This window comes from Lissotriton helveticus, chromosome 9 (genome assembly GCF_964261635.1).
Source record: "Lissotriton helveticus chromosome 9, aLisHel1.1, whole genome shotgun sequence".
Taxonomy (NCBI): domain Eukaryota; kingdom Metazoa; phylum Chordata; class Amphibia; order Caudata; family Salamandridae; genus Lissotriton; species Lissotriton helveticus.
The window spans coordinates 540,138,607-540,154,503 of NC_136070.1; positions in this window are offsets into that span (position 1 = coordinate 540,138,607).

A 15,897-nucleotide genomic window follows, 5' to 3' on the forward strand; every position below is an offset into this window, starting at 1 on the left:
TACTTGATAGTTCACACCCAGCCCCTCACCATTATACTAAGGCGAGGGCGACATTACGTGCTGCAATTGAAGAGCATAATTTACTGGACACTTGGAGACACTTACACAAGGGGGCGCGGGAGGGTACACACTTTACAGCGCAGGCGCGGTCATGGGCCAGACTAGATTATATATTTATGTCACCACAGTTGTATACCGCATTGGTCGGATCGCTACACCTCCCTAGAACATACTCTGATCATTCGCCCGTACAAACAACCCTGAGATCGGCAGATTTGGGTCCCCCGGCCTCTGCCTGGCGACTGCAACCTACGATGTTGCTTGACACTGCATTTCAGGAAGAACTCCGTGAGGAATGTTTAGATTTTTTTAGGCGAAATAAAGACTCTGTTAATGATGTGGAAACGATTTGGGATGCATTCAAGGTGACGCTGAGGGGGTTATGTATTGCTAAGGGATCCGGGGTCCTGAAGAGCATCATGGCCCGGTTGAGGAAACTGGAGATGGAACTTAAAGACGCGGAGGCATCCTTGACTTTATCTCCTGATGATACTGTTCTTTCGGTTATCCGTGAGAAACTTTCGGAATACACTGAGGAGGCTACTAGAGAATCGAACTTTAGAGGCAAATATTGGATGGCTCGTCGTTATGGCGAAGGCGAGAGACCTGGGAAAGCCTTGGCTGCAACGATTAAATTGGCACGTACACCTAATATTATAATAGAGCTCGAAAATCCGGAGGGGGAGGCCTTCAGGGACACTGCGCAAATTCTAAATGCGTTTGTGATGCATTACGGTACGCTTTACACGTCTAATAGATCCGGTGCCCTCCACTTGCAGGAATATCTTGCAGATGTGTCCCTTGGGTGGCTGAGTGATGCACAGAGAGCCTTTTTAAGCGCCCCATTTGAGTTGGACGAGATACGTGATGCGATCATGCATATGCGGTCGGGTAAAGCTACGGGCCTTGACGGGATCCCAATAGAATTTTACAAAACGTACATTGATTTTATGGCTCCTGTGTTGCGTGAAGTCTACGAGGATGCCCTTGAGGTAGGCCACTTGCCATCCTCCATGCGTGCAGCGCTTATTACATCACTTCTTAATCCCGGGAAGCCTGCGAATAAATGTGACTCTTACCGATCCCTTTCCTTGTTGAACTGCGACGTGAAGATAATTGCAAAGGTCATCGCTACACGTATCAGCCTTCTCCTTCCTACTCTGATCCTACCAGATCAATCAGGCTTTGTGCCTGGTAGAGCGACGTCACATAATCTGCGCACCTTCTTTTCGGTCCTTAATTCAGTACATGAAGACCTACCAATGGCGGCCATCTTCCTTGACGCCACAAAAGCTTTTGATTCTCTGGAGTGGGACTATGTGTTCCAAGTGCTTGAGCGAATGGGCTTTCCAATAATATTTATTTCATAGATTCGATTATTGTATGAAACTCCCGTAGCTAGAGTCCTGATTAAGGGCAGACTTTCCTCTGAATTTCCTGTGACTAGAGGCACAAGACAAGGGTGCCCTCTATCCCCGCTCCTATTTGCGATAGCTACGGAGCCCCTTGCAGCGAAGTTGAGACAACATCACAAAGATAGTGCACTGAGATGCTTTCAGAGACAAATACTTATATCCATGTATGCGAAGGATATCACTTTGTATGTGCGTGATCCGGGTGAAAACTTAAACCCCATTCTCAGAGAGTTTATAAGATTTGGAAGGCTCTCTGGAGTCCAGATCAATTGGGGTAAGTCGAGCATATTCCCACTCACGGCATCCACGAGACAGTTTGGGCTAGACTACCCTCTTGCTTGGTGCGACGGAGATTTCAGATACCTAGGTATCCATATAGAAAAGGATCGCGATGAATTGCTCAGAGCCAATTATGGCACTACGATGACTCGCATCAGTGATAACATCACGAGATGGATTACTCTGCCTCTTTCCATGGCAGGTAGGACGTCTTTGATTAAGATGGTGATCCTTCCCCAATTATTGTATCTATTTTTAAATATCCCCTTTCACCCAGGCAGATATTTCTTCCAGCGACTTCGTACTGGTATGGGGTGGAAAATCGCCTCGGCTCAAATGGGACATCCTGACTAGGCCGTACACTCAGGGTGGGTTTGGCATTCCAAACTTTGAATTATATTATCAGGCTGCTCAGGCTCACTATGCATTCTTTTGGATACGTCAACCTAGGTACATGCCCCAGCTGGCAGCGGAGCATTGGCTAGCCCATCCGATTCCGATAGAGGGGGCGCTGTACGCCTTGGTGCCTGGCAGAGACAAGACGCCTACAACGGTGATGAGTACAATTACCGCCTGGAAACGTCTGGCTGATAGGTTGGAGACTGAGATGCTGTATGCGCCGCTTTTGCCGCTCGTTTATCATCCAAAAGTGCCACTCCTGCAAGAAGCAGTATTCCACAGGCTGATCCGTAGTATTCACATCAAGACATGGGAGACCTGTATCACAATGGGGAATTTCGGTCTATGGCGCATTTATATGAGGGTATACAACGTCTCCACTTGACGTTTTTCTATACGTTAGACTGCGCCAGGGATTAAAGGCGATTACGCCCGATTTTCCTCGGGAGCCTCAGACCTTCGCTCCCTTGCAGTGTATCCTCCTCAATGATACCCCTAGCAAACTGGTGTCGACACTTTACAGATCGGTGCACATGCAGGTAGCATATGCACCACTACCAGCTAGGATACGGTGGGATCAAGAATTGGAGTCACCACTCACAGATAAACAATGGGAATTTTGTCTTCAACAAACTGAGCGTATTTCTTCTAGCAGCAGATATAGAATTATACATTATAAATTTGTACACCGACTGTATTATACTACGGCCCGGATGTGTCGGTTTCAACTTCGCGCCACTGACAATTGTGACAGGTGCGGCGCCCCGGGGGCTGATTTTTTACATCTGGCATGGGCATGTGACGCAGTGCAGCTATACTGGAGACAGGTATTTACATCACTGTCCAAAATGACTCACACACTGATAGACCCATCCCATTTTCTGGCGGTACTGGGATATGTAGAGCCCTTACAGGCGGCACATCGCAAATTTGTTGCATTAGCCCTCTTGGTAGCGAAAAGGAGAGTTGCATGTAGATGGGGTAGGGGCAGGGCCCCTAAATTTAAGGACTGGCTGCGGGACCTTACTTATTGTCAAGAACAGTTACATACGTATTCTGAATTATTGCCAATCGCCTCCAGACCCACGGATATCTGGTCCCCATTGCAATGTTACCTGCTAGAAGGGAACAGTGATACTGAGGAGGAGTAAATTCCTAAGAGATTCCTTTGAAGTTGTTCTCTGTCATATTCACTATCGACACAGCCTTGTGAGGGGCACAGGGACTGTGGGCATGCCCTACTGAATGCATACTATGTCTCTCATTATCTCAGGATCTGTAACCGATTTACCATATGTGCATGCATTGGACATCTGCTTTACTGATATTATTGTATTTGAAATTGCGGAGCGGGAATGACACCCTCTTATATAGTGTGTTGGAGAGGTATTTCTATATGGTGATGTGTTGTTATTGTGACTGCCTTGGGAGACAATGTGGACCTTTGCTAGCTGCCGGGTGGGAATAATTACGATGTTACAGTGATACTGTTCTGGGGGGTGTTGAGCCGGGGCCGGGGTAGTGTACATGCTCGATGACGAATTGACTGTATGAGTACAAGAAATTGCACTGTTTTATGATGTAAGATCGCAAAAAATTCAAAAAATAAAGTTTAAAAAACAAAAAAAAAAACTTACCAATTGTTTTCCTGCCATTAAACTCGATCCTTTTTACAACATTCCCTAGAACATCAATGTGTGAGCCACCATAGCTAAGTGGATTGATATCTGGAGGAAACAACGCAGAATCACAACTTGCTTCTAAACTCCATTAATTAGTGGTAGTAACGTACCACCATCAATGCAGCCTGCCAGTCAGCTCTCAGTCTCCAAATGACATTCAATGGAACCTTACTTACATGGAGACCGTGAACATTCCTGGCATGAACTGCATACATGCACTTAAAGGGGCTGTGCAACAAGTAATTACAACACCAACGTATTGTCTACATACTGTAAAACCTACATGTGTTCTTCATCTAATTTAGGAGTAGAAGAACATACAGACTGAATAAATAATGTAGATCAGCTGTTCAGTAAAAATACTGTGGGGCCTTGCAAATAAACCTGTTTTAAATCTCTCTTGCCTGCTATTCTCAGTGCTGTTCTTTATCCAATTGGATCCTGAGCCAGGTAACAGAATATAGTGATTATATTGGGAGAGGATCTGGCGTAACGGCCAGAGCTGCCGACTTTGGAAATGGGGAACCGATTTGAGTCCCAGCATCGGCTCAACATGCTGTGATTCTGGTCAAATCACTTCTCCCCGTGCCTATGAACTGGAAAAAAATAATTAATGTGTCCTTGTGTAATATAACTGGTGCTCATGTAAAGTGCTCCAAAACCTTCGGGTTGAGCCTGCTCTATATAAACCTGCAAAAAAATAAAAATGCTGGAAGGAGTGTCATGGTTGCACTAATCTGGTAATTTGGGTCGAACAGGAGCAATGCAAATATCCACAGTTCTCTGGACCCACTATTGATTATGCCAGGGAATAGTATGCCAGTTAGCATTCGGTAAGGGAATGGACCAAGAGAGAAAGAAACAGAGACACTGAATATCTTCACCTTGCCTGAACTTCCTACTGGTCTCAACTTATGCTGTGGGATATCTGCAACAAGAAAATACTTGTTTAGATCATAGCAGGATTACAATTCACTGATTTTTATTATGTCATATGATATCTCATAATAACCTCTGCATTACCACTCTCTGACCTTGCTGACACCTCCGTAATTTTCTAGAGTTGAAAGAAAAGAATAATCTTTAGAAAGACTACATAGAAAATAACCTTGCATATAATGTTTTATACTCTATGTAATCACTTTAATCAGATTGTAAATTAATTTGTGACTTGAATAATCGTAAATTAATTACATTGCTAATAATCTTTAGCATAATTAAACATTAGAATTATGAGTTTCACTCCCATCAAATACAATCAATTCCCCACCACTGGTAACATCTCACTACCGCAAACGAATCAAATGAATTAACAAAGTCTGCACATCTGGGTTCATTGGCTTAAGAATGGTTGTAGTACTGAGTTTGAAGAATTCAATTAGATAACTCCAGTATAAAGTTCAATACACAAAACCAGATAACTCCTGTTTAGAGTTCATCACACTAAAGCAGATGACTCCAATATAGTGCCATAGCACAAACGTAGATGACTTTACTATAGAGTGCACAGCACATAACCAAATGTTTCCAGCATACAATTCATAGCTCAAAGCACCAGACCCTAAGATATAGTTCATATGAACAGTGATATCCAGCATACGTTTTTTTGTTTACAAGATTCTAATCACTTTGATGTGACGATGCAAAGAAATGACTTTTTGCAAAATAGGTTCCAACTGCACAAACATGAAGATCAAATAGCAAACTATAGGGCTGATTTAGAATTAGGCAGGCGGAGTAGGGCATGGAGTAAGTCACTGCCCCCCCTCCCCCCATCCAAGGGACCTCAGCCATCTAAATCTAGAGTTCTTCACCAGCCCACAGACATATATAAACTGACAGGAACTCCTGTCAATGTTGTAAAAGTTTAATGGGCGTTACAGCAGTTCCTGTCAATGTAGTGAAAGTTTGACAGATGGCTCCATCGAACAGGACAGCCACTCATCAAACTTTTACAAAGTTTTATTTTCCCCAAAACAAGCTCCCAAAGCTGGAACTTTTTTTTTTTTTTTTTTTAAGTTTTAAGAGACCTTTTTAATGGGTCATCTCAATTTGGATATATATATATTTTTTTTAAAGACCTTTATTGCACACTTCTAGAATAACACAGCTATTGGCCTACAACCCCCGGGGCCGGCCGCATCAATTACAAGCACCTCTCAACGTTATATTGGTAACACAGCCCTTTAGCCGACATCCCTGGGGTCCGGCGGCGTTGTAAGGAATGGTGTACATAATTTACTCAATGTGTATATCGGACCATCGAAAAGGTCTACATTTTTCTCATTGCAGTCTGTCTTGTCTCATAATGTACTTATATAAAACTTTGAACAAACAAACTCGTCGACATTCAACACGACAATAGTCCCAGCAGGTGTAAGAGTAAAGTCACGCTTGGGATCAGAGTAGACCCACAGTGTATCAAATAGAACGTCTCACCATGTATTTGACTTTGGCCCAAAGATGTTCCTACTATTCCCACTCTCCCTCCATCTCCTCGTCAGAGCCGGTATCTTCGTCTTCCGGTAGGGGATCACATAGGTCACCCCTGTATGAGTTCCAGGAGGACCAAACCTTGTTCCATTTACGAGGGCATGCCCTATTTACATATACTGTTCGTTCCGTAATCATTAATAGGTCCATGTTTCTGCACCACTGTGCCACTGTGGGCAGTTCTGGGGACCCCCATTTTTGTGCTATGTCTCGTTTCGCCCCTAGCATGGCTAAAGTACTCCATATCAGCCCATCCCTGGATAGATCATTTGGCTCCCAGATGTTTAACAGGCACTTTCGTGGTTCAGGAGTCAGTGACACCTCCAGTGTTTGTGACATTGTGCGCATCACTTGACGCCAGTAGGCGGCGATTAGTGGGCAATCCCAAAGGGTATGAAACAGTGTGCCTTCCTCCCCACATCCCCGAAGACAGTAGGGATGCGGAGCTCTGTGTAATTTATGTAGTGTTGTTCTTGTATAGTATATGCGGTGCAGGATTTTTAATTGGACTAGCTTGAGCTTGGACGAGATTCCCACCTCTCTTGGGGATGCCAGCGCCTCATTCCATTCCGTCTCATCCATGTCCCCTAGTTCGTCCACCCATTTTTCGCGCAGTTTCAGCGTAGGGTCTGGTTGGTTATTCAATAGTTTTTTATAGGTAAGGGAGGTGGCGCTGTGTTGCATATAATCCGTAAGCAATCTATCCTCCAGCGGGGAATATTTCGGGACCTCACTGTCTAGTGGTATCGCCTGTAACAATGCGTGCCTTATCTGTACGTATGTATAGGTTTCGTTTGGGCCTAGATTGTACTGTTGCTGGAGAAGGGAGAACGGGACCACCGCCCCCTTGTCCCACAGGTCCCCCACCGTGGATATGCCAATGTTATCCCATTGTGTGAATCCTTTACTCTTCCTCAGCTGCCCCAACGCCTTAGTGTCCCAAAGTGGAGTGAGTTTAGTGATGGTGTCCATCCACCCCAGCTTCGCCTGCGCCGCATGCCACAGCGTGACCGTGTGTTTCGTGTGTCCTATCAGTCGAGCCATCTGACCTCTGTTGTAGAGTACTGAAAGCATACAGTCCGTGCCTAACTGTGCCCTATCCGCCCTGTAGGCGGGGTCATCTCGAGGCGCATGTATCCACTGGTTGATGATTTTAAGTTGGGCGGCCCAGTAGTACAATTGCAAGTTCGGCAGAGCAATCCCCCCCTCATACCAACTCTTGGTCAGCTTGACTTCGGCGATACGTGCCGGCCTGTTGCCCCAGAGCAGGTTGGATACCAAGGCCTGTACCTGACAGAAGTGACTCGTTGGGACAGGGTAGGGTGAATTTTCTAGTGCATATAGGAACCTCGGATGTGCCATTATTTATTAAAGTGCCGCTCTACCCAGGAGCGTCAGCGGCAATGAAGCCCAGTGTTTAACATCAGTACGGAGCCGGGACTTGGGCGGAATCAGATTTTTATCGAAAAAATCTGCTTGGTTGTCAGTTATGTGAATACCTAAGTATTTAAATGATGACGTGGTCAGTTGCAGAAGCATTGTATACCGAGCTGCGGCGCAGGCCCCCTTAGCACGTAGAGGATAGACTTTGACCAATTAATAGTATATCCTGAGGACGTCCCATAGTCGTCACACAGGGCCAACAGGGCCGGTATACTTCTTTCTGGGTCCGTAAGGTACACCTACATATCATCGGCGTATAAGGACACGCGGTCCTCCCATCCCTCTCTCCAGTTGATACCTCTCAATAAGGGTGTATTTCTGATCAGTGTCGCCAGCGGTTCCAAGACCAGGGCAAATAACAAGGGGGAGAGGGGACAGCCCTGTCGAGTCCCTATCGCCAGACAGATTGTGCGAGAGATGTGACCGTTGGCTGTGATATGTGCAATCGGATTAGCGTATAGGAGACGTACCCAAGCCATGAACTTGGGGCCAAAGCCCATACGTGTCAGGACTGCGAAGAGGTGCCCCCACTCAACCATATCAAACGCCATCTTTGCGTCTAGGGAAAGGATCACAGCTGGTTCCGTTAGTGACGGAGCTCGCGCCATCACCCCATGTACTCGCCTGAGATTGAGGGCAGTGCTCCGGTTCGGCATGAAGCCTGATTGGTCGGGGTGTATCAATTGTGTGAGATAGGGCATCAGTCTCGTGGCTAGCACTTTCGCAAGGATTTTGGCTTCAGCGTTAATGAGAGAAATTGGGCGGTATGACGTGCACGCTGCGGGTGGCTTGCCGGGTTTCAGGAGTGCCACTATGGTGGCTGTCCGTTGGTCTATGGTGAGTTTTGCCTTCTCTCAGCTCTCTGTATACATATCTAGCAGGGGCGCGCCAAGTGTGTCCGACATAAGCTTATACCATTCTATGGGAATCCCATTCGGGCCTGCCGCTTTTCCTGATTGCAACGCGTGGATTGCCGATTGTATTTCCTCGACAGAGAGGTCGGCTTCCAAGTCTTGGGTCATTTCTGGTGTAAGCATTTGGATCTCTATGTGTTGTATAGAATGCAGGGCAGCATGTTCTGTGATCTCCGGAACTGGGGTGTATACTTCCTCGAAGTGATCTGCTAATATATTCACAATCTCCTCAGGGTGTGTTTGTAGTTGACCCGTGTTGGTGTATAACTGCTGAATGCCTCTTCCGCTCCTGTCTTTCTTGTCCAACCAGGCTAACATCTTTCCTGCCTTATCTCCCACCTCATAGATTCTGTGGGCCGTAGCCGAGATATTATTCAGCACCTGCAGTCTAAGATGTTCCCTATGTCGCTGCTGGCATAGCTGTAATGTGTGAGTGGTATCTATCGTGGGATCTGCCGTTTGGGACACAGTGGCTGCATGCAAGGAATGTTCTAATTCCTCGAGTTCCCAACTCCGTGCTCTCCTATGTTCTGCAATGGAGGTAATTGCCTGCACACGAAGAACTGTTTTATATGCCTCCCATAGGGTCGAGGGGGAGGACACTGAACCCCTATTCTCGGCAAAATAATGCGTCATCGCTTTTTTCAGATCTTTCCTGATGTTTGGGATTTTCAGGAGGTTGGGGTAAATGGGGTACATCCTTCTGCGAGTCTTTTCCCGACAGCGTAGTGCCAGTACTATCGGAGAGTGGTCCGAGATCCCCCTGGGCGGATCTCGATACTATCGACATCTTGCACTCCATCTCCCATCCCCAAGAAATAGTCAATTCGAGATAGACTATTGTGTACTGCTGAGTGATAGGTGTACTGTCTCGCGTTTGGGTGTCCATGGCGCCAGAGATCTATCAAGCCCATGGCCTCCAGGAAACCTTGTAGGTTAGTGGGACCGGGTGTATGTGACCTGACTGGAAATTTATCCAACGTGGGATCTATCACTGCATTAAAGTCTCTGCCGAGGAGTATCTCTCCCTCCGGGAGTTTGAGCAGGAATTCTCCTAGTGCCGGCAGGGCCACTGTAAGGAGTTGCGGTGGGATGTAAATTGATACAATGTTTAGGAGCCGACCCTCCCACTGCCCGTGTACTGCAGCAAAGCGGCCCTGATCGTCTACCGTATGGCGCAACAGAATAAATGGAGAGGTCTTCTTCAAAAGGACACCTGTACCCCTAGAACCAGAAGTGTACTCTGAGTGCGCCACCATTTTGTATCCTCTGCGGTCTAGTGCTTTACAAGTTTTGCCTGTGAGGTGTGTCTCTTGTAGCAATACCAAGTGTGGGTTCTGGCGTTTGAGAGCCTGCAACACTACTCCTCTCTTAATTTTATCACCCAGTCCCCGCACGTTCCAGGTCAATATCTTCAGGGGTGGGGCATCTGTCTGTCGCAATACGCCGCTAGAAGCGGTCTCCTGTGAGTGTCGTGACATGGTGAGGTGTGCTAAATTGGGGCCTCCGTGTTGCACCCAACCGTGCTGTGAGTCCTGCATCCCTGTGAGTGGATCGCGTGTGTTCCTGGTCGTGTCCTGTCACACAATACAATAACTAAAACAGTTGAACACTCCCTTCCCACCCCCCTCCCTGCCTCCCTGCTACACGGACATAGAACCGCCCGCCTCCCCAACTTAGCAGAGCGCATAGTCCCATCCCAACCCATTGTACTTGCTTGTAGGGGTAAGTAGTTCCGTGATGGCAGCGGCCCCATCTGCCCTCTTCTGCCTCCCTCAGAGTGGAGTCCAAGGGCCGTACGCCTACCATGTTAAATTATTGTTGCCAGTACCAATGTAACCGGACGTTCATGACTCGGGCTGTTCGCCCTCTAACTTAGCAGAGTGCATAGTAAGGGCTGTACGCTTACTGTGCTGAATGATTGTTGCCAGTACCAATGTAGCCGGGCGTTCACGACTCGGGCTACTGTCCTCCCTCTTCCAGACCCGCCTCCGAGAAAAGGTCCTGGCTGTGGCCGGGCGATGGCTGCCGACTCGTCTGGGTCTTTGTTCGTTGGTCGCGCTGGCCTCTGCCCGTGCGCCGAGGGGCCTCCACTCACCGCCAGCCGTCCAGCCAGTTTCGCGCCTCTTCAGGAGTGTCGAAGAACCATGCTTTGTGATTATCAACTACTCTCAATTTCGCCGGGAAGAGCATGGAATAGGGCAACTCCTTTGCCCCCAATGCTTTTTTAACATCTGTAAAGGTCTTCCGGCGCCGGGCCACCTCAGCTGTGTAATCCGGAAAGAAGGCAATGGTGGAATTTTGTATCTTGATAGGCGGTGAGACCCTTGCTGCCTGGAGTATGGCATCTCTGTCACGGAAGTTAAAGAGTCTAGCCAACACTGGTCGCGACGGTGCCCCCGGTTTCGGCACTCCACCGGGGACCCTATGTGCCCGTTCGACGGAGAAAAAGTGGGAAAGGCCCTTTGGTTGTAACTTTGTCTTAATTAGGTCCTCAACATAGAGATCCATTGTTCGCTTGCCTTCTGATTCTGGTATGCCCAGGATTCGCACGTTGTTCCTCCATGAGCGTCCTTCCTGGTTATCCAGCCTCTCCTGAAGTTTCTTGGTGACTGTTTCCATGTGTTCCATTGCCAGTTGTAATTCGGAGGTGTCTGCCACCAAGGATTTTGTGACCACTTCCACCTGCGCCACCCGCTCTGTCATCTTGTGCATGGCTGCCCTCAGCAGGCCAATGTCTGTAGATATGGATCTCACCGTCGTCTGCACGCTAGATAACATTTTCATTAGGTCTTCTAACGTCACCTTCTTGGCGCCGTCTCCCTCTGGGCCCTTGCTGTGGAGATGCGGCCTTCTGGTTGTTGCGCTGTGGTCTTGTCAAAGCGGTACAAAAGGGGGTGGTCTGTCCATCACCACCCCCTTTTGTACCGCTTTTACCACCTTAAGTGTGGCAGGGTATGCTCAGACGTGAGTCCCTTGCTCACTTTGCCACTGGATTCAAGCAAGCCGGGCTGAAGACGGCTGGAATGCCAGAAACCGGTCCTAGGAAGATTGTTTCCGGTCCAGGGAAGGCATGGCTTGGCAGTTCGGGCTGGACTGTTCCCATGAGGCACAGGGTCAGACTGATTTGCATATAGCCATGTCTGAACTGGGGTGGCAGAGTGGGCTAAAGAACGGTGATGGATCAAACCCAGATCTTTTGACTGGGTGTGAGTGTTTGATTGGTTCTGATGCTCCGTCCATCACCACCCCCTTTTGTACCGCGTGGTCTTGTCAAAGGCGTATTTTTCGAGTTTTGACTGCGCCGCGTTGTTCCTCGGCCCCCTTCCCACCATGGTTCTTTTAAATCGCCCAGACGCTGGGGGTAAGCGGCCGTGTAGCAACACTCAGGCACCTCAATCGTCCTGGGGCTTGAGGCGGCGCGGATGGTGGCCCGGCGCACAAGGATTGACTGCTGAGGCGCGGGAGACAAAATGGCGTCACGTCCTGGGGCTCCCGCGTCACTGCGGGGTATGCTGTTGTGGTGGCGTAATCAATCAAAGTTACACGACACCAGTGTCGCCGCAGTGTCCCCCTTTTTGTATTGGGATCGTCAGTCGTTTTATTCCCAAATCGCCATATTTCCCAGTAGGTGTGGCAGGTCTCCTTTAGGTTGACATACACGCCCCATCCATGATACTTGTTGCGGCGTTTGGCGATGGGCGCTACTGGGTTCCACCGGTGCCGGCAAAAGTCTCTGTTCGCCCGCTAGTGAGGCGGTTCCTTCGCCAGGCGCCACTGCACACGGCCGCTATGGGAGGCGTTATAAGAAATGTGGCGTGGATCGCCCGGTGTCCGCCGGCCGGCACGTTGGGCGTGTCTCCCTGTCCCCCCGGGCCTCGCACGGGGTCCCCATAGGATTCAACGCCCTGATGGACGCAGGTGCTGCAGGGGGGCAGCGGGGGGGCCCAAACAGGCGCGATGTTCAGAGTGCGCCAGTAAGGCGGCCGACAAGCCTCCCCACCTCAGCCCGCTCACCGCGCTGTAGTTGCGCGTCGTTGAGGCTCCTCGCACCGTCCCTCCGTTACCAAAGGCGCCCTTGGGGACAGTAGGCAAGAGCACCGTAGGGAGCTAAGGCAGCTGTGTCTCGTGCGCTGCCCTGCCACCCGCGCGCACCGCTCTCGCGGCTTGTTTACGTTTTGCAACCCCTTCCGGCGATCGCCCCCGTCTCGCTGGCACTTCCGGTCGGGCAACGGTTTAGCGCAAGTCCGGTGTATCCGGGACATGGAAGGGCCTTCACTCTCGCAGTGCACCACACTAGGTTTCCGGCGCTGGATCTGGTCCGGAGTGGTGGCGGAACGGTGCCTCTCGGTTTCTCCCCTCTGGATCAGCTTTTTGAGGAGTAAGTTCGTTGGATTAATGAGCGGATTTAAGTAATGGAGCCGCCTCGTTCACTGAGCTCTTCAGCTACGCTGCCATCTCGGTCGGCTGGTAGCCAGGCCTCCCGGAACTTGTTTTTTGAACAAGTAAAAATAAAGGCCCCCGCAACTTACCAGTTGTTTTCCCATGGTGTCTGGGGTCATTTGCTTTATTGTCCCTCGCCAGCAGGTTTTACCTGGCAGTGGGGGGCAGCATAAAAAGCCATATAACACCCCACTCTAGAAAGGGCTACTGGTCGCATGTCTAAGCTCCAACAGGCCATACTCCTTTGGACCCTCTGGGGAGTATGTTGGTGATGGAGCCAGAGCTGTTTTCATGCTTCTTATCCACCTGCTTCTAAATTAGCTGGGCTGACTAACAGTTTGGCAGAGACAGTACTCCATCACCACAGCAATGGAGTACCCTCTCTAAAAACCTTTAAATGAGCTCCTATGAATGCCATACAACACAACACACCATCGCCGCAGAAAGTCACAAAAGATGTCTGCCGCATATTGGGAATTGTAATTCACCTGACTTTTGTTACGTGGTTTGCATAGTATTAATCTCACAACTGCAATGCCTCCATTCAAGTGGTTCCTAAGGTCTGCAAATACCTATGTTATCTTCTGAAATGAAGAACCTGCTTTGCCCATGAAGTTCAAAGAATTACTTCTCCAGATGAGTGAGGACTATGGATCCTGACAAAGAGACCTCTATCTATGCCCCACCTCATCAAAGGCTTTTTGGTCAACTAAGTCAAAGTGTGTATGGTGGTCACTTCATCATGCATAGAAGTGGAGCTTCTGGTACTATATCGCCTTATGAACCTACAGTAAAGGCTATGATATTATACATTGTGCCACAACTCAGTTTAGCAGTGGGCAGAGTAAACATTCACATTCAGCTAAAGATGAAATACTTCCAAAATATTTTGCTTATTATTTGCCTCACGGACCAATAAGAGCATACATTTGCAGTTGAGTGAAATAGAGAGGTTGGCTTTCTTATAAATTGGACATATTATCAAACTGGGCTATGAGCCCAGGGTTAGCCCCAAAGGCCAAACTTCTGCAAATGTTAGAGTTGGAATTGTTACACAAAATTCAGTGCAGTTTATCAGCACTTTGGATGCAAGGCCTTTTGAGCCAGATGCCGAAGACAATTTCATGTTGTTGACTGCATTTACTATTCATTTCTGTAATATACCACTTGTTCAAACAAATAAGAGCACCTGAGACTTTGGTTCATATTTTTCATATACATATAATGAAATGAGGTGCCTAACTGTCGTTGATGCTGGCATAGCATTACCTGTCTCTGCATGTCACAATTCCTCCTGTGCTTTAATGAATCTCTAGAAGAAATTCTTTATTCGTTTTTTTACAACCATAAAGCATGACACTAAAAAGTATTCAAATATAATCTCTAATTAAATGGGTCTATTCACAAACTGCATTTTGTAGTATATTTATCAGAACTACAGTAATACTACTAAAGTACTACAGAATACAATTCAAAAACCTGAAAATGTAAATCTCTACCTCAACCTCTCCTATATTTTCTATGTGGAGATCTTCACACAAGTTAGTTTATTACTTGATAGTAAATGTTAAGGGGACCAAGGAAAAACGGGCATGCTTATTACTAAATGGGAAGGGTTTAGGGAAGTGTTAGATTTGACAACCTTGGATGGTATTTCCCTTAATGTTTAGCATTCACCCCGCATTCACCCCTTCTGTTTTGCTGGATTTGTTTTTGTGGGCTTTATTGCTCTGTGTTTTTTACCACTGCTAACCACTGCTAGAGTGCTTGTGCCGTCCCACTGAAATATAATAAAATTGGACTACACATAAGTGGCACATTTATTTTACCTGTAAGTCCCTAGTAAATAGCACTACCCGTACCCAGGCCCTGTAAATTGAATGCTACTAGTGGGCCTGCAGCACTTGCTAAACTAGTCTTTTAAAACATTTCTCAGGCCTGCCACTGCAGCCTGTAATGCAGTTTTAAACTGCTATTTCGACTTGACAAAACAAACCTTTTACCAGGCATAAACCTTCCTTTTTGATATTTGTAAGTCACACCTAAAGTACGCCCTAATGGATCAAAGGGCAGGGTGGACTTTTTAAAAAAAAGGAGGTCATGTGCCTTTTATTTTTACATGATCTGGAAGTGAAAAACTCCTCAAGTGGCGTATCACTGTTGTAGTGCCTAGCACTGAAATTGACTAACACTGGGTTACCTTATTACATCTAATAACTGGTACCGTTTGATTGGGAGCAGATAGAGATATGCTGGTTGTGCTCACATGAATAAGTGAATCGTAATTTAAACCTCTCTTTAATGGTGAAGTCTGATTTTCAGTTACAATTGTGGAAAAAAGTCACTTTTAGAAAGTTGGCCTTTTCTTTTCCTAACCATTTGTGTCTTCTGGCAGCATCCTGGATCACATGACTGTGAATGGCTCTACTCTTGGGGTTTGTGTATTCCTTCACAATGGTAGAAAGGGAGCTGAGGTGTGGACAGGATGGGCCACCCTGGCAGCATAGTTGAGGGATGAGCTGTACCCAGCCACACTCACACTTCAAAAGGCTTACCTCCAGCACAAACAAAGAACCCTGACACCAACCTATTGTCACCCCAGACAATTTGGAGGCTTGAAAGAGGAAGGGAAGCACTTTACAGAACCAAATGTAGGGGTAGGACATGGTATCCACCCACTCACAAAGGCTGGCACAAGATATAAATATTTGACCCTTGGAACCATCTATCAGAACACCCTGGACCTGTGGACATTACAGAAGATCTACC